The following is a 19,041-nucleotide window of genomic DNA, read 5'->3' as shown; positions in this document are numbered from 1 at the left end:
TGCTACTTGTAGTCAAAATTTATTGGAGATAATTCATATTAATATTAGTGGGCCATAGTCAACCACTTCGTGTGAAAATAAATACTTCATCACGTTCATTGATGATTTCTTATTATGTTTATCTAATTAATGAGAAGACTGATGCTCTTGAAATGTTCAAAGTGTTTTGTACTTGAAGTTGAGAAATAATTGGGAAAAATTATTAAGATTGTCAATATTGACACCCGATTTTTTGTTGACATTTTTAAACATTCATTTTGCAAGAAAAATATATAAAATAAAGAGCCAAAAAAATGAATGAAAAAGAATGAAAATATTAAAAAAATGTAAAGAAAACAAGAAAAAGAAAAGAAAAAGGGAAACAATGCTGAAAAAAAAAAAAAATATATATATATATATATAAAGGCTGGCTCATTTTTTTTCGCGCGGGGGATTCTCTCTCACGAGCTCTCTCTCTAAAAACCTCTCAACTCACATGGGGGGAATATTCTCTGGGAGAGGAACTCTCTCTCGGACGCTCGCATTCTCTCTGGATTCTCTCTCTTTCTCTCTCTCTATAACTGCTCGATGGAGCTTCCATGGCAAAGCTCGAAACCCTAGCCTCGGGCAATTCCGGTAGAAATCCATCATTCCTCGGGAGAAAATCTCGGCCTCGCTCGCCGTCCACCGGAGGGAGCTTCCACCTCCGTCTCCAGTGCTTCTCCGTCGAGCTCGAGTTGCAGGCTAGGGTTTTCTCTCATTAGCGAGGATCGGAGATTCAAGGCCGGCGGTTGAGGATCGCGAGGGGGATTGGTTCTTTCTCTCGGCTCGGAGTCTCTTGATCAGATTTTCTCTCGCTAGACTTGGCTCTGGAGGCTCACAATCGGACGTTCTCCGGCTCTTTCTCGGAGATCCGCCGTCTTCATTCGTTCTTCGGTGAGTATCCCTCGCCGGTGTAGCTCCTCCGAGGCTACTACTTCGAGCCCGGGCAGAGGAGCCGCCACGGCACTTGTCGTCAACGCTGTGAAAGAGGAGGTGATCGAGTCTCCTGTCGCCGAGCTCGCCCCCAATTCCAAAACCCTATCCTCAGCATCTTCTAAGCTGGTCCTTGTTGCTAGAGACTCCGGTAGCATCAGTACGTTGCTTCCTCTTTCTGGTGATCTCTGTCCTCTCTTGAAGTTTCATTAGTGGAAAAGCTTGTCTAGGTTTGATATTTGAATCGAACGAGCTCTAGATTATGAAATGACGATGCTCTGACAGGGCGATTTTGTTTGTGGATCTTTCTTTAGCCGTTTTTGTTTACTGGTTGCTGAATTGGTGGTTATCGTGAGTATGATATATCCAATCAAGTAAGTGCACTATGTTTTTCTTTAACAAACAGAGGCCAAGAATTTTAGATATTGATCATGTCTGGATCTTATGTAATCGAGTTGCTATTAGTGATTGACCTCAGGTGATGATATGGAGACAAACTGTTGACGTATTCCTGCATCTGGATCATTGGATGAAAGTGTCTGTTATTTGTTCGATGATTTTTCTAAATGAAACTAGAGTGTAAATTTCAATATAGTTCCTACATGTTAGCATCTGGTTGATGATTTGACGTTCAAACGAAGATGTATTTGTTCGATCTCCTCATTGTGCCTTTGAATTGATCTATTGTTTTGCTCCGCCGAGTCTCCATTTGTGCGCTGCTTGTTTGGTCCCTGCTTATTTTTCATTCTCGGTTTTAGTCCATTTCATTGGCCTCATTCCACAACAATTATTTGTTAATTGATCTTAAGTGGTGATCAAGAATCGCATGTATGAAAACTGAAATTGATTACGACATTTTTTCTCCAAGTTTGAGTAAATTGAGTTGATTTGGATGCTTAGCATGTTCTGATTTTGTCCACCGAGAGTGAATATGAATTGCATGTTCTGTTATGTGAGGAATAATGTAAATGCTGTATGTGTGTGCACATTGATAAGCACCTTAATTTGATGATCAATGATCATGAATTCGAGGTTGATTGAGCTTGATTTGTATTAATCTGCAATTTCGTATCTTTGTGATGGACTTATTGTTTTGGCTGAAACGAAGTGCTAGATGAGGTTTTTTTGACCTTGAGCCCTTCTAGACATAAAAAATGCACTTCTAGAGCTTTGATTTGATATGTCGCATGCCCATAATGGATGTCATTTGGTCACTGAAAAACACCTTACAAAGTTTATTGATTCTGCAGTAGTTTTAGATTGACTTGCTGTTCTGACTTACTGCGATTTTCTGTTTTAACTGGATCGAGCTTGTAGATGATGTTATTAGGACTTAATGTCTTATGGAGATTTGTAATAGACTTCTCAAACTTTTCATAGACATATTATATGTGCGATTTGATCATCGTTTGCCCTGCCTAATGCTTCTTGCAAAGATCGAACACTAATCTGGTATTGCAGTTGTTCTGCTCTGATGTTCTGTTTTAATTAATCTCTGTTCAGATTTTCTAAGTCAGCGTCTCATCAAAGTTGATCAGGACATGTAGATCTACAACATATAAAATTTTCATAAAAATATAAGTTCATTTGGCCAGGGTGATCGTCCATGAATAGTTATTGTTCTGCATTGAGAATCTGCTTTTGATGACTGACATACATGAAGTCCCTGATCTTTATAAAGTCATACATTGTTCAACCTTGTTTTTTTTTTTCCTGATTTCCTGCTGGAGGTTATGTTTAGATTCATGGGTCGGTGCTTCATGATAGTGGAATATTGTGGGATTGAATGGTTGTTTTGGAAAACTTTTTTGATGTGTTTTGGATTCCTAAAGAGATTATAGTCATTTTCAGGCTCCATAGGACTAATAGATATATCAAATTGTTACGAATTGTGTCTATTCTTTGTGTGCTTGTTGTTCATATGTCATGGTGTGTGGAATTGTTTAGTTGTGTCATTGATGTGCTATTCGTTGTTCATGCGTGCATTTGTTGTGTTAACTGATGTTGAAGATGTACATAATATTAGTCCTCTAAGTTGCTGGATGTGAGAAGTTCTGGTATGAATGACTTGAGATTGATGTTATGTAGTCCTTGAGGTGCATAAATATGCATGGTGAGATGGGCATGTATGGATATGGATTGCTCATCAAATTGTCATCGTTTCTAGCTTTGAATATAATAAGAGTGTTTGCTGGCCACTTTGTTCTCATGGGGAATGTGAGGATTTCAACGTCACTTTGGTAGTGTTCTAGTTGTGTGAGTATATAGAGAGGTGCCGCATTGATGTTACATTTGTTTTTTCATCAAATTGGGGGCAATTCAAGGCCTGAAGCATATAAGAAATGATAATATTCCATGTTGCTATATTCTATAGTAGATTGACTAGTTCATATTCTAGTATTTTTGGAAATTCATGTGTTGATATGATGATAGTGTCTCTATGAGATTTATTTGGGATATCACCTAGAATTTGATCTAGAGACTTTGTGACTTTTTTTTTTTGGTCAATCTTACGCTATTCCTACTCTACACTCACTCTCAGACTTTTGCCCTACCTCTTGCAGGGCGTGGGAGTCGAAACCCACTCCTGAAACTTACGCGTCCCCACCCCATCCCCCCCTGAGAAGGTGTGGATTTGAACCCCCCACCTCCTCCTTCCATGTTGGAAGAGTGGCCACTGGGGCGAATCCCAATGGTTAGAGACTTTGTGACTTTAGTCACTCTTTTTTAGCACAAAAGATGTCTTGCTCTTGATTGTTTTGATATGTTATGATTGTTTCTTTCATTTGTATGCATCTAGTCATCCAAATTTTTTAGATTAGGTTTAGATTAGGGCCTTTGAAGATGGAGAAGGCGTGAAGGTGGTGGTCGATGTCCACTCCGACCGTTATTATGTAATATTCGTTTTTTTCCTGACGTATGTCTCAGGTTCCTTGTGTTGTATAATACTCGACGAGTTACGGATTTTCTCTTTTTCTCTCATTTTTCTTGATTGTGCTCTCTTTCATATTTTTAGGATTGCATGATAGATTTACTGTTTTTCTTAATTGTTTACTTCATGTATTGCAATTTCAATTTCATTGATTGTTTTCATTTCATTTTTTTAGGAATAGAATAGAATGAAAGTAATCCACCACATATGATCACTTAGTATAGAATTGATGATCCCGAAAATATACAAAGAAACGCATGGATATGTTAGGAAAAACACAACATACTGTTAGGTACCGAAAGGGCGCTAATAGAAATATTAGCGTAATCCAAGTCCCCGAATCTCGATATTTGGTTACATAAGAATCGAGGGAATACTCCCGACCCTCAATTTGGTTTTCTAGCCGACCCCTAAAAAATGAGGCTAGTGATGACTCCTGTATATTCTTAGGTTGTTAAATACCTAGATCGCATAAATAAACCCGTTGTTGCGTGGGGTACGAGCTTGGGAGAGCTCGTGATCTCATGAGAAAACTCTTGTGATTAAGTACCCCTAAATCTGACCTTTCCCACCTTTGACATTCGAGAGCGGCGAGATCAGGTCGCGACAGTCAGGTATGATTAGTCGGGTATGATCGATGTGGTGATTATTATGGCCAATATACTGAGACTTGGACAACAAATGGGACCGTTTGCAAAATATTTGCAAGATTGTGGTATTGCTGCTCAATATACAATGCTTGAGAGTCCTGAATAGAATGGTGTAGCTGAACGACGCAATCGTACACTCATTGAGATGAAACGGAGTATGATGGACACTCATGGAGATGAAACAGAGTATGATGGACATTTTTAATTTGCTCGAATACTTATGGGGTAATACAACTAAAACAACTTATATATCAAATCATGTACCTAGTAAATTGGTATCGAAAACACCTTTTGGATTATGGATAGGGAGGAAACCAAGCTCGAATAATTTTCGAGTTTGGAGTTGTCTTGCAAATGTGAAAATTTATAATCCTTCTCATAAGAAGACCGAACCCATGACTACTAGATGTTACTTTATTGGATAACTGATCATTCTAAAGGGTATATGTTCTATTGTCCTACTCGCGGTATTAGAATTGTTGAATCTCAAACTACCAAATTCTTGGAATTAGATGTTAAAAAGAGTTCTTCTCAATCTTTCGAAATGGAAAAACCAAACAAAATGGTCTCTATTCAATTACCCATCTTACATGATGATTCTATGCAAGAGAGATACTGGAAATGTGTCAATAGATCCTCCTACTACAAATGAAATTCCCCGGACGAATGATGGAGCTCCAAAAATGCCTGTGCGAAGATCACAACGACAATGAAGACCAACACCTCTAAATGATTATCATGTCTATCTTGGAGAAGCTAATTTTGACATTAGAAATATAATAGATTCGACGACCTTCAAAGAAGCACTTAATAGTGATCAGGCAGATAAATGGTTAGGAACGATGAAGGATGAGATGATTTCCATGTCAACTAATCAAGTATGGAAACTTGTTGATTTACCTGATGGGCATAAACTGATTAGCTGCAAATGGGTATTTAAAATCAAGAAAGACAATAAAGGCAACATAGAGAGATTCAAGGCAAGGTTAGTCGCAAAATGGTACACACAAAGAGAATGCATTGATTATACTGAAGTCTTTCCTCCAGTATCTACTAAAGACTCTTTTTGGATAATCATGGTGTTGGTGGCTCATTTTAACTTAGAGATTCACCAAACGGATGTCAAGACAGATTTTCTAAATGGAGATCTAGATGTAGAATGTATATGTAGCAACCTGAAGGGTTTAAAGAAGCCGAAAAATGAGTATATAGTGTGAGATCGTTTGGCTTTGAAGAAAACAAGTTTGATTAATGCATCTACATAAAAGTAAGTGAGAGTAAATATATTTTCTTAGTACTTTATGTAGATGACATTTTATTTGCTAGCAGTGATGTTGATCTATTGAATGACACAAAAAGTTTTCTATTTACAAAGTTTGATATGAAAAATCTTGGGGAAGCCTCTTTTGTTCTAGGCATTGAGATTCATTGTGATAGATCTAAGAAGAATCTGGAGTTATCTTAGAAAAATTATGTAGATCGTGTTTTGAAAAGATTCAATATGCAAACTTGCAAGTTAGGTGAAGCTCCTGTTGTGAAAGGAGATAAATTGAGCATAGAACAATACCCCAATAATGATGTTGAAAAAGAAGTCATGAAGATTCGTATGCTAATGCAGTTGGCACTCTTATGTATGCACAAGTATGTACCAGACCAGATATTGTTTTTGTTGTGAATACTCTTGGAAGATATTTGTCGAATCTAGGTCATGAACATTGGGTTGCAACTAAAAATGTGATGAGAATATTTACAATGAACGAAAGACTTCATGCTCGTGTGTAGCAGAGTTGATGATTTAAGAGTGATTGGATATTCATATGCTGATTTTGCTAGTTGTTTAGATGACAAAAAATCAACTTATTGATATATTTTTATGATGGCTGAAGATGTTATTTCTTGGAAGAGCACAAAGCAAACCTTGATTACGAACTCTACAATGTATGCTGAGTTTGTAGCATGTTACGACGAGTCAATTCAAGTAGTTTGGCTCAGAAATTTGACCTCAGAATTGCGAGTTGTGGACTTTATTGCTAGACCTATGGTGATCTACTATGACAATACTACATCTATGTTTTATTCCAAGCATGACGAGATCAGTAATGCGTCCAAACACATGGAGATCAAATATTATACTGTTAAGGACTTGATAAAAAAATGGAGATATTGTAATTGAAAATATCATAACTGAGTCTATGTTGGCTGATCATCTAACAAAAGGTTTACGACCCATTTTGTTTAAAGAACATGTAAAAAATATGAGTGCTTTAAATTCCTTTGATTTCTTTTGTTAGTGGGAATTATATATTTTGTATTTCTAGATATTATAGTTATATGCAGACTGATAATGCTTTATTGATGTCTAATAAAACATTTATTTTTTATGATCTATATTGTTGATTCTATTGTTATCATTTCTCATGTTGACTGAGAAATGAAAGTATAAAATAGTATCTTTAAACAATTTTTATTTTAAAGATGATTGGATGTCACTGATTATGAGATCTCATATTGGATTATGACATATTCGTGCAATTTCATGTTATTTAGAAATTGTGTTAATGCAGTTTCATGTTGTTGAGAAATTGCATTGAAGACCGATAAGAAATAATATATATTTTGATCACATGTTGGCATTATTTCTTACTATACTACTAGGCTCATGATCTACGAAAATAATGTTTATTATATGTGATTATGGAAGGTCATGTGTAGTAGTATTTTTTTAACACATTGATCTCCATAGTCCTATACTGAGATTATATAAGATTTGATTGGTTTTGAGATGCCATTATTAGAATATTATTTTTAAAGTTGTAGCCACATAAAACAAAACTTTCATTTATTAATTCGATAGTATCATTTTCAATATAAAATCCTTTTCAATATAAAATAAGTTAATTAATGTAGCTCAAGTGGGAGAATGTTGGAAATTTTCTATATTATGGGCTTACATTAATTAATTAATTTTTTTATTTTAAATAATTGAGTTAATAGATATTCTAATATTTGTTAAACCATACAGTGATATGATTGAATTGAATATTAGCATCTATTGATAACGGGTATAGTTGAGTAGCAAAGTGTAGGCAATTGTATTTAACTAAAGTCCGTAATGGGAATGTCCCAGTTGACACGCTCTTGATTAGGGTTTGCTAGATCTCCTCTCTAACCTATAAAATGATAGGTTATACTTATCAGTTGCTTTAATCCCATTGAAAGCCGCTATATCGAAATAGGTCATAGAGAGAAAAATCTGGTATTTCGATATATTACTAATTATCAGATTGATTCACTTTTTTTCGAATGAAGTAATGACTCAAACATGTACGTTTTAATTCCGCTATGTTTATTGATTTCGGTATTTTACAGTCATATATGGATTCGATTCTTCTTAATTGATTAGTTATTTATGTGAATAATTTTCTACAGGATCTCCATGCCACAGGTTCAGTATGAGAAATGTATTGATCAAAGTACTCAAACCCGCCACTGGAGAGTGTGATGAAGACGAACTGGAAGAGGAACATGATTACTTTGTGACATTATTTCCAAGCAGATAGTAACATAGGCGTGATTTAATTAGGCTAGGGTAGTATTTCTGGATGAGTACTCGAGCATTTATGTTTCCAAGCAAATCGCGACGCTAATCCATCGCATGACTCAGTCCATTTTCAATACGGCACGCCAGGATCAAGGGGGAGCTCAACAAGCAGACGGAACTCGAGAACTAAACATAATACAGGATGTATATACAAAACTCAAAACGTAGTCATTAAGAAGCGAGATATTAAGAGTGTTAACCGTCATTGCTGTCTACTCCACAGACAAAGGCTGCACGCACGACAACGTTCTCAAGATTGCGAGACAACGAGAGCAGGAAGACAAGACCCAATAGAAGGCACGATGAACAGATCTTCCCATCCTAGTATACCTCTTGTAGGGCGTTGGACTTCAATGAAAGACTCGGTTCTTCTTATAGAGATTTCGACAGCTAATGATTTTGCAAATTGCAATTTGCTAATGCTAACGACAACACGTCTAGTAAATAATTGTTATATGCTTTAGCTGTATGCTGTGCCATGTTCATTCATGCGCAAGTGCCTCGTTTATTATGCTTGCCGATCTGAGTGATTGATTCCTAATTGGATTCGGATGAAATGACGAGTCAAGGGCACTGGCTCCAACTCCTTATCAAAGACCTGAACAAAATTATTATCTTAGACACCACCGCCAAAAAGAATTATTTAAAAAATATATTTTTAAAAATAATCATGTGCATCACTTACAAAATGAATAAATAAAAAATATTTTCGTTGACATAAATTGGTGTTGATTATAAAAACCATTTCTTCAATAAAAAATTAAAATATTTTTATTAACTAATTATTTTAAGCAACACAAGCTACAATTTTAGGAAAATATTTTTCAAATTATTTAATTTTGGTGAAATAGAAAGAGTTTTATATAGTGCTCATTATTTAAGCAACACAAGCTCGTTTTTTATAGAACGAGTCAGGTCTCTTTTCCTTTATGCTGAATTAGAAAAGAAGTGGTTGACTTCTGAATAATTAAGCCAAGTCAACGAGCAGTTTGAGCTGGAATTGGAAAAGTCCAGGGTATTATTTTGGCACGAAGAACTTAAATTTTAATTCTATTTTATAGTATGCATAAGTAGGTAAATAATTATTATGACCTATCATTTGTATGATTGTCTTCATCTACATGGACATCTTCAGTTTCATAGACATTTAATTTCGTAAATAGGTAATAAACAATAAAAAATTCACGAACAAGGTCAAATAGGGACATCTACATGGTTTTTTTTGGAAAAAAATTGGGTCAAGCACTAATTTTGTCGTTATATGGATATTTTACTACAAGACTACCAGACACATGCTTGCGGATTGCGTAGGTATTGTGAAATATTTAAAGTGGCAGCAAGATAAATAACCACTTTCGACTACATTGTCTTAGGAGAAACTATTATGTACATAAATATTGAGGACCTTACAGACTATAACACATCTTTTGGTGGAAAAAACTCTTAATATCTTTCGTCTTTATCTCAACTATATTGAAGTTTCTAATTTCACTTTGTTACAGAAAGTTGGGGGACTCAAATCTCTGATCGGATTGGAAGCTCTGACAATTGGATTCCTTGCTTTGATGATTTCTATCATTGTCTTATTCAATCTGAGTTAGAGGACCTGAGGTATGTTGGCTTTCGCTTTACTTGGTCTACTTCCTCGGGGGTCAACCGCAAGGCTAGGAAAATTGACCGAGTACTTGTGAATGCTAATTGGAGCCAGGAGTTCTCTTATTCAGAAGCGTCTTTCCTTGCACCGGGCATTTCTGACCATACTCCTATGGTGGTTAGAGTGATGCAGCCGATGCTCACCAGGAGGCCTTTTAAATTCTTTGAGTTCTGGACGAAGCACCCTTCTTTCCATAGCATTGTTTCTCAAGTTTGGGAAAGCCCGGGTGAAGGGGTTCTTATGTACAGGCTAGTGAGTAAACTGAAGACCCTTAAAGGCCGCTTAAAGCAACTCAACAAAGAGTCTTTCTCTAATATTTCTGATAGGGTTTATGCAGCAAGAAATGCTCTATCTTTAGCCCAAGTTGGCCTTCAGCAAGATCCTACTAGTGAGATTCTAGCAGATTTGGAGAAGACTCATCGGAGGACTTTTCTAGAGTTGAGGAGTCAGGAGGAATCCTTCTTCAGGCAGAAGTCCAGGATTAGGTGGCTCAAGGAAGGTGATCGAAATACAAAATTTTTCACCATTCCGTTAATAGAAGGCAAACAGAGAATAGAATTCTTTCATCATGAATACTTCAGGTACTATTATCTCAGAGCCGAGCTTAGTGCAAAATACTTTTGTCTCCCATTTTCAGGAGCTCTTGGCACCTCGCCCCCGGTCTTCCAACCCCTCCTTACTGGATATTCGGGAGGTCATACGGTGTCCTCTTAGGGGGGAACAGGTTAGTTTTCTCTCTCGTCCATTCTCTGATGCGGAGATTCATGATACAGTCTTCTCCGTGGCTCAAGGCAAGGCGCCATGACCTGATGGCTTTGGTGTTGAGTTCTTTAAGCATAATTGGGAGATAGTAGGGCCTTTGGTCATTGCAGCAGTTAAGGACTTTCTTACAACAGGGAGGCTTCTCAGGGAAATCAATAACACCATCCTGGTGTTGATCCCGAAAGTTCCAAATGCAACTTCGGTCAATGATTATAGACCTATAGCCTGTTGTAATACTATTTACAAATGCATTATTAAGATTTTGGCTAACCGGATTGCTTTGCAGTCCTTAGTGACATTATCGGTCCTTATCGAATGCTTTCGTCAAAGGCGAATTAGAGACAACATCCTTCTTGCCCAGAATTATTTGCTGGATTCCATCTTGACCCATACCAACCCAAGTGTGCAGTTAAGGTGGATTTTCAGAAAGCTTATGACATGGTGGACTGGGACTTTCTTGAGTTAGTTCTTCGTGCTTTTGGCTTCCTAGATCATTTTGTTCATATTGTTATGGTATGTGTTCGTACCCCTAAGTTCTCCATTTCTATAAACGGAGAACTTCATGGGTTTTTTCCTAGTGGCCGTGGTCTTCGCCAAGGGGATCCGATTTCTCCCTACCTATTCACCTTAGTTATGGAGGTCTTTTCTGGGATCCTTAGTGATCGGGCCAGGCAACCGGGATTCAAGTTCTTCTGGAGATGTAAGACGTTGAGCCTTTCCCACCTCTTTTTTGCGGATGACGTCTTTCTATTTTGTGGAGCTGAATTGACTTCGATCTCTCTTTTAAAGAATGGTTTAGACACCTTCTTTGCGTGGAGTGGACTCAAGCCAAACTCCAATAAAAGTGAGATCTTTCTTGCTGGAGGGTCGGCAACCTTGCGTAGCGAGATTCTCCTTGCTTTTGGCTTCATTGAGGGGACATTGCCGGTGCGTTATCTTGGAGTTCCTATTATCTCATCCAGGCTTGGCAAGGCGGATTGTATCTCCCTCGTGGATCGCATAACCAATAGGGTCCAATCGTGGACTCAACGCTTCCTCTCATTTGCTGGTCGTCTTCAGCTTATAAGGTCAGTTCTCCATGCAATCCAAGCATACTGGGCAAGTGTATTTACTATCCCTGTTGCAGTATTGGATCGCATTGAGCAGATCCTGAGACAGTTTCTCTGGAAGGGCCCTGGATTGGGGAGGGGTGGAGCTAAGGTCTCCTGGGATGATGTGTGCCTTCCTAAGGAGGAAGGAGGGTTAGGTATTCGCAATGAGAGGGACCGTAATAAAGTAGCAATGTTGAAACACATATGGATTCTTTTTACGATAAGGAGTCCTTGTGGTGTAGGTGGATCCATTCGACATTCCTAAAAGAAAGAGTTTCGGGTGGTTAATCAACCCACCTCTTGCTCTTGGGCGTGGAAGAGAATTCTCCATCTTAGGTCTGAATTTCGGCTATCTTTTCTCTTGAGGGTTGGAGACGGCCGTTCTATCTCTTTCTGGTATGACCATTGGCACCCGAGAGGTCCCCTCAACCTTTTATTTTTTGACTCTTTGATTTATAGCTCCGGCTTACCCATACATGCTACGATGGCTGATCTGTTTTCACCGGATGGTCAGTCCATGCGAGCAGTGTTAGAATCTTCGGAGCAGCCCCTTCCTTTATTATCTCAATTACCGGATCGTTTTACTTGGTTAGGAGGTGCTTCCGGTTTATTCTCGGTTACTTTGGCGTGGCACCTTATAAGGAAGAAGAAGCCTCGGGTCAATTGGGCTTCCTTGATCTGGAACAATGCTATATCTCCAAGATACCAGTTCAACTTCTGGCTTATCACCAAGAACCGCCTTCCTACTCAGGCCATGCTTTTGTCTCATGGCAGGATTGCGGATGCGGTGTGTGCCTTTTGCAAGTCGACGCCAGATTCTATTGATCATTTGTTTTTGGATGTAGCACTACGACGTGTTAGCATTCCTGTGGGCGACTAGATGTAACCTCCCTTGGCGTAACAGGACTTGGGCCGACAACCTTAGCTGGGCTCTAAAATTCCTTCCCAGTAAGGATTTCTATCACTCCATTGCCCGGTTTTCCTTTGGAGCTCTCTGCCACCTTATTTGGAAATACAAGAATGAGATTCTGTTTAGAAATTACACCTTCACGGTTCTAGCTCTGAAGAATCACTTGATTAAAGTGGTTAAGGATAAGGCGCTGACTTTCACTAATGTTGAAGACAATCTAAGAAATAGGAGGCTTCAATGCACATGGGGGATTGACCCTTGTATTTTCTATTCCTCCTATGTACTTCCTTAGCATTCGTGCTATCCGGTTTTTTGTGCTAGGTGCGCCGTTCTTTGTGTGTTGTTGCTATCGTGGAATCTCTCGTTGCGGCTTGTGGACGGGGTTCTTTAATCCCGGGTTTTGGGCTTCGATTGCCTCTGTTTGGGCCGGTCACCTTCTTTTGTATTGGTCCTACCGTTGGTTGTGACCGTCATTGTGTGACCGTGCCTTCTTGCTCTTCCGCCTTGTAGGCTTCTGTTTTTCTTCTTTCGGTACCCTTCCACTCAGTATGCCTTGTTCATTTTGAGTGTAAGCTTTGGTGCCATTTGCTTGTACATATTGGCTCAGCTTAATACAATTACCTTTCACAAAAAAAAACAAAAAAGTGTTGGACTAAATTGAACATTTTAGAATAGTTCAAAAGCCATATTGACCATAATAAAAATTCTAATATGACATTATATAGTGAGTCGAAATTTAGGGAGTACGAGTGTAGATCTCTCATTTTTAATTTTGTATAACTATTTTATATATGTAGAAGGTTTTTTTTTTCCTAAACGAAGGGGATTTATAGGTAAAATGATGATATAATGAAGAGTAGTGTACTTATTGTTTTTCTAGTAATTTTGAAAAAAAAAAAATTGTTTCTCATTTCTATTTGATATATCCATATCATTTGCGGATGACTATTTTGAATGAATGATTAAAAGACATGGATTGAAAAGACATATAGGGCTCCTGAAAAGTCTTTATATGATGTAAGTTCATCCATTTGGCAAAAATGGTTGATAAATTCCACATAGAACCATTCAAATGACAAAGTAATGCAAGTAAATATGTGATGAAGAAATCGTCCGAAAAATTCTAATTGCACAATTGTCAATTCTGTTATAAATTTTTCAAATTGGTCATTATAGTCAAAAATATTTTAATGATTTTTAATATAGTCCATTTAGCAAATTTAGGTCGAAATTCGATGACGTAGTGGACCAATCATCGCCAACATCCAATATTGCATGGCTAGTGACTAATGTGGCTGATTTTAAATGAAATGACATCATATTGACATTTTTCTTTTCTATTCTACTATTCATCTTCTTTTTTGCAAGTTGCATGGGCCCCGGCAATGGCCAGTGAAGGTCGCTGACCACAAGCATCATAAGCCTCATTGGCTATAGGTGGAGAAAAGGAAAAAAAATGAAAAAAATTTAGAAATACAAGGGGGAAAAGCAAAATGATATCATTTCATTTAAGATCATTCACATTAGCCATTGGTCATTCTACATGGTACAGTCAGTGCTAACTAAACTACCACTCTTTCAACATGGAAGGGGGAGGTGAGGGGTTCAAATCCCCACCTTCTTAGGGGGATGGGATGGGGACGCGTAAGTTTCAGGAGTGGGTTTCGACTCGCACGCCCTGCAAGAGGCAGGGCAAAAGTCTGAGAGTGAGTGTAGTGTAGAAATAGAGTAGGACTGACAAAAAAAAAAAAAAAAAAACTACCACATCAACAATTTCTAACCTAAATTAGCCAAAATGGGTAAATTAAAAAATTGTCAAAGGTTTAGGACTATATTAGCTAAATTAGAAAGTTTATGACTGGATTAACGATCGTACAATAAGTTTATGATTTTCTAGACAATTTTTCCATTTTGTGACAAATTAATCAAGCAACTTATTATCTTTAATTAAATTTAACAATCAAAGAGAACAAGTTTTTAAGTCGATAACATTTCATTGAACTGAATTAATATCTAAGTTGGGTATATCATCACAAAAATCCAATGAAGAGGTTAAAAGTATTGAGATAAGCACATGATAAACCCAAAAACTTGTTACAAAAATGTAATTGAAATATTTAGATTTCAAAAAGTGCAATAAAGTCCTAAGACTTTTAGAAACTGCAACGAATCTTAAAACTTATCATGAAAGTATAATCAAGTTATAAAAATTTCAAAAAATGCACTCAACAAAAGGATTTGATTGAACAAATTTGACACATTTATGACTCAACTCGAAGGGACTCAACCCAATCACTCCTGCCAATAGCCTCTTAGAAAGAAAGGTTAAGGACTTAATTATACTTTCGTGACAAAATTTTAGAACTTAATTACACATTTTCAAAACTTTAGAATTACATTGCATTTGTGACAAGTTTCAAAACTTTCAATGCATTTATTCTTGCTTATCAAATATTAATATTATAAGAAGAAATTGAACAATATCGTTTGCCATTAAAGTATTGTTTTACACGTCCTTAAGACACCATTGTCGTCCAGTTGTTTTCCTGAAGCCTTGAATAGAGGACATCATGACGTACACACCTTTAATAATTAAATAAAGGAAGTAGTTAGGGTTACAAAATGTTAGACGAATCGTCTTTTCCAAAAGAAGACTTAAAAGTTTTAGAAAACGGGCCAAACAAACAAAAATTTCCTAGTAAGCATAAGTCGGGATGTGGACATTACAATACAAAATAGAAAACTGGAGAAAGGAAAACATATGTAGGACAACGAGTGCAACATACGAGGAGTTATGGAATTCGAACTCATGACCCCGTGTTTTGATATTACGCAAGACAAATTGTTTTTCTCAAAGGCTAAAATGGGCCAAAAAATGTATAAATGTATTTTAATGCTTCCCATAAGAAACCGAAAGCTTCTCACGGCTAGACTTGCTAGGATTAGATTTTAGAGACCCGTGCTTTTAGTACTTTTTTTTTATCGGTCCTACTATACTCTTATTCTAACTCTCACTCTCAAATTTTTCGAACCCCCACCTTCCTTTTTCATATTGGAAGGGTAGTCACTAGGGTTTGCCCCGGTGGTTATATTCAAGTAAGTACTTGATGTACATTTGATTATGCTCTTTCTTTCATCAATAGGGATTTAATGCGACTGCAATGCAGAGAATCCTATTGGCGATGTGCATCTCTTGTTTCTAATTTGGTTTCGATCTTGTTCATATACAATGAAGAAAAGCAATGGCAAATTGAGGCCGCAATTACGTAATAAATAATAGCAAGTTTGGCGCTTAATGGCCATAAATAGAAAAAAAGAAGCAAGTTGAGCTATAGCAATGACAATTTTGACTGTATTGCGCTAAGAGAAATTACTATAATCAAATACGTGATAGTTCCATAATACGTTCCCAGACTCGCAAAGCATTGTATGCACCGAAAAATCTGGCCTTCCAAAAACCAAGTAAAAATATATAAATTCATTCAGTTCTTTGTTTTCCAGGTTTTGATTCGAATGTTCTCTGTTAAAGTTTGATTTTAGTGTTTGCGTTAGATAATTTAAACTTTTAGGACTTTGCACGGTATTAATCAAAACTATATCCTTTGCAGATACATGAGGGTTGCTGGATATGCGACAAATGTATATTGTTTTTAATAGGAGATTAGAGACGTAGATAGGGAAAAAGCCGCAAAAACTCAAAATTATGTTCACCATTACACATTTATCTTAAACCTTTTTTGGTGACATCAAAATCCCCAAACCATGCTCAGTGTAACACATATCCAAATTTTTTAAACTTGTATTTATGTGACACATTTAGCTCTCGTCGATGTTTCATTAGATAATTTTCCAACCAATATAACGTTGTTTTATTTCACTTAAGCCATGTAGGCATTATGTCAACACTATTTATTTGCTAGTGTCTATATAGGCTTATTTTAAACAGTTCCCATTGATAGATTTTTAATAGAGGGTCATTGTGTCATAGAAGTACAAGTTTTGGATTTTTTGTGTTACAAAAAAAAAAAAACTGAGATGAACGTGTCACAGTGGATATAATTTAAAGTTTTTATGACTTTTGCACTGTAAGATATATGCTATATGAAAATAGGAGATTTGTTTACTAATTGATCAAGATCAAATTTTCATTAAACAAATTTTAATTTGAAGATAAGAGTATCTTAACCAAATATAAGGTTGAAACCAAATTTGAAAGTTGGCTTTATATATAGTATAGATGTGACGCCCGGAATTTTTAATCCGAAAAATTATCGTTCACGTATTCCACAGCTCATAAAGTTAACGACCCAACTGATATTCTCTACGTGCCATCAAAGCTTTAAGCTAAATATACAAAAGGAAGTGATAACATTGTAAAATATTAAAAAGTATAAACGAAGTCATGCAATTGTAAAAGATCTTAATCATAATCTTGTGCGTAGAGAGCGATTATTACGAAAAATTCAAATCATCAAAATAATCAAAAGAAAAATAATAAGAAATCTAAAAGTATCTTATTATAATTCACTTTTTTTCTTTCCCATTTGATATCCCGGTCTCATTTTGGATTTACAAATAAATAAGTAAAATTTCAAACTTGTTAAAAAGAAAGTCAAATAAACATCTCTACATAACTAGCACTTATTTACTTCCATCTTTCTTGTTATTTTATCATTCTCAATTCTTCTAAAGACACTCCTACAAGGTCTAGGCATATATATTTTCCTTAATTCGATAATCAAATAAGATTAAAACAAAGTACAGTCCACCGTTTTCTATTTTCTCCTAAAAGAGAGAGCACTTTCGTCTGTCGGCGCCAGGGGTAAGGAGCTTGGGTTCCCTGAAGCAAGGTCTCGAGTTCAAGCCTTGTGCATGGAGCAACGGCGCTGGGAGAGGTCCCATTATCATAAGAGTGGTAGAAATTCACTATTTTACTAAACAAGATGTTGGTAAATTCAAACGTAAGTCAAATCAAATTGATGATATGACTCGTTGATTAATGTTCACGGTAGTCTCTTGATTTCACTTGCTGAACATTAAAATCACGTCAGGAATTTATATTGTTGATTTCACTTGCTGAACATTAAAATCGCGTCAGGAATTTATATTGTTGCACCTTAATAAGCCAATAAAAATAAAAAATTATCGGTGGATGTAAGTCAAATCAAATTGATGATATGACTCGTTTATATTGATTAATGTTAAAAATAAAAATTATCGGTGGATGTAAGTCAAATCAAATTGATAGTCTCTTGATTTCACTTGTCTCTTGATTTCACATTAAAATCGCGTCAGGAATTTATATTGTTGATTTCACTTGCTGAACATTAAAATCGCGTCAGGAATTTATATTGTTGCACCTTAATAAGCCAATAAAAATAAAAAATTATCGGTGGACCTAAGTCAAATCAAATTGATGATATGACTCGTTGATTAATGTTCACTGTAGTCTCTTGATTTCACTTGCTGAACATTAAAATCGCGTCAGGAATTTATATTGTTGCACCTTAATAAGCCAATAAAAATAAAAAATTATCGATTAAAAAAAGTAACAGATAATGCATATATATAAAACAAAGAAAGCTAAAGGAAAAAAAAGGCAAAGAAAAAGGAGAAAAATAGGGGAAAATTTGGAGTAGAGATTTGGGCTTACAGCCAAGAGATAGAGACTTAAGACCCGATTCCCGGACCAATCTACTCAGAAAATAGGGTTAGGAACCGGTTTCCGTTGAAACGGGTTCGGGAATTGGTTCCCAAAATTCGAAACCAGTTTAAATCGGTCCGGGAAGAGGTTCCGAGTGATTACCCACCCAAAAACTAGTTCTCGGATTGGTTCTGGAACTGGTTCTCATACTAGTTTTATAAGTAGAGGTTCAAAATCATTTTTTTTCCCTCGATTTCTATTCTTATTCCCGCAATCACATGAAGTTATTCCTCTTGGCTCTTTCAAACACCCATGGCACTCCTCCTTTGTCATTTCTCTTCCTCACTCGCGTCCCTCCCTCACGGTTCATTCTCACATCGTTCGATGGATGGACAATGTTCATCGCCGCCAAATTCTTATGTATCACATGGATTGGCTAGCCTAATTTCTCTTTTGTAGGAGAAGTTATGCTTGTATAAATGAGTAACTTCATATAATAGTTGTGGGAATAAGACTAATATTATACCAATGTTTGTTGCTAATTATTTGCCTTATGATTTTATTTATTATAATTAGCCCTGTGGATCCTTAATTTTTCATTTAGTTAAAAAGTTCATGTATTTATTTATTACAAGTGCTTAATGTTTCAATATAAATTAGGAGGATTATGTTATTTTCCCATGTATTAATATAAAATTTGAAGTAGTATAGGATATTGGGAGATTGCAAAACTGGTTCTAGTGGAAACAGGGTTGACTCTGGAACTGGATTGAAAAAACAGGGTACAGGGTCCAATACAAACAGAGTCGGGTATAAGGTTTAGAAAAGATGAACCGTTTATAA

This window comes from Eucalyptus grandis, chromosome 10, assembly GCF_016545825.1.
Source record: "Eucalyptus grandis isolate ANBG69807.140 chromosome 10, ASM1654582v1, whole genome shotgun sequence".
In the NCBI taxonomy this organism is placed as follows: Eukaryota; Viridiplantae; Streptophyta; class Magnoliopsida; order Myrtales; family Myrtaceae; genus Eucalyptus; species Eucalyptus grandis.
Note: the sequence above shows the minus strand (reverse complement) of the source record.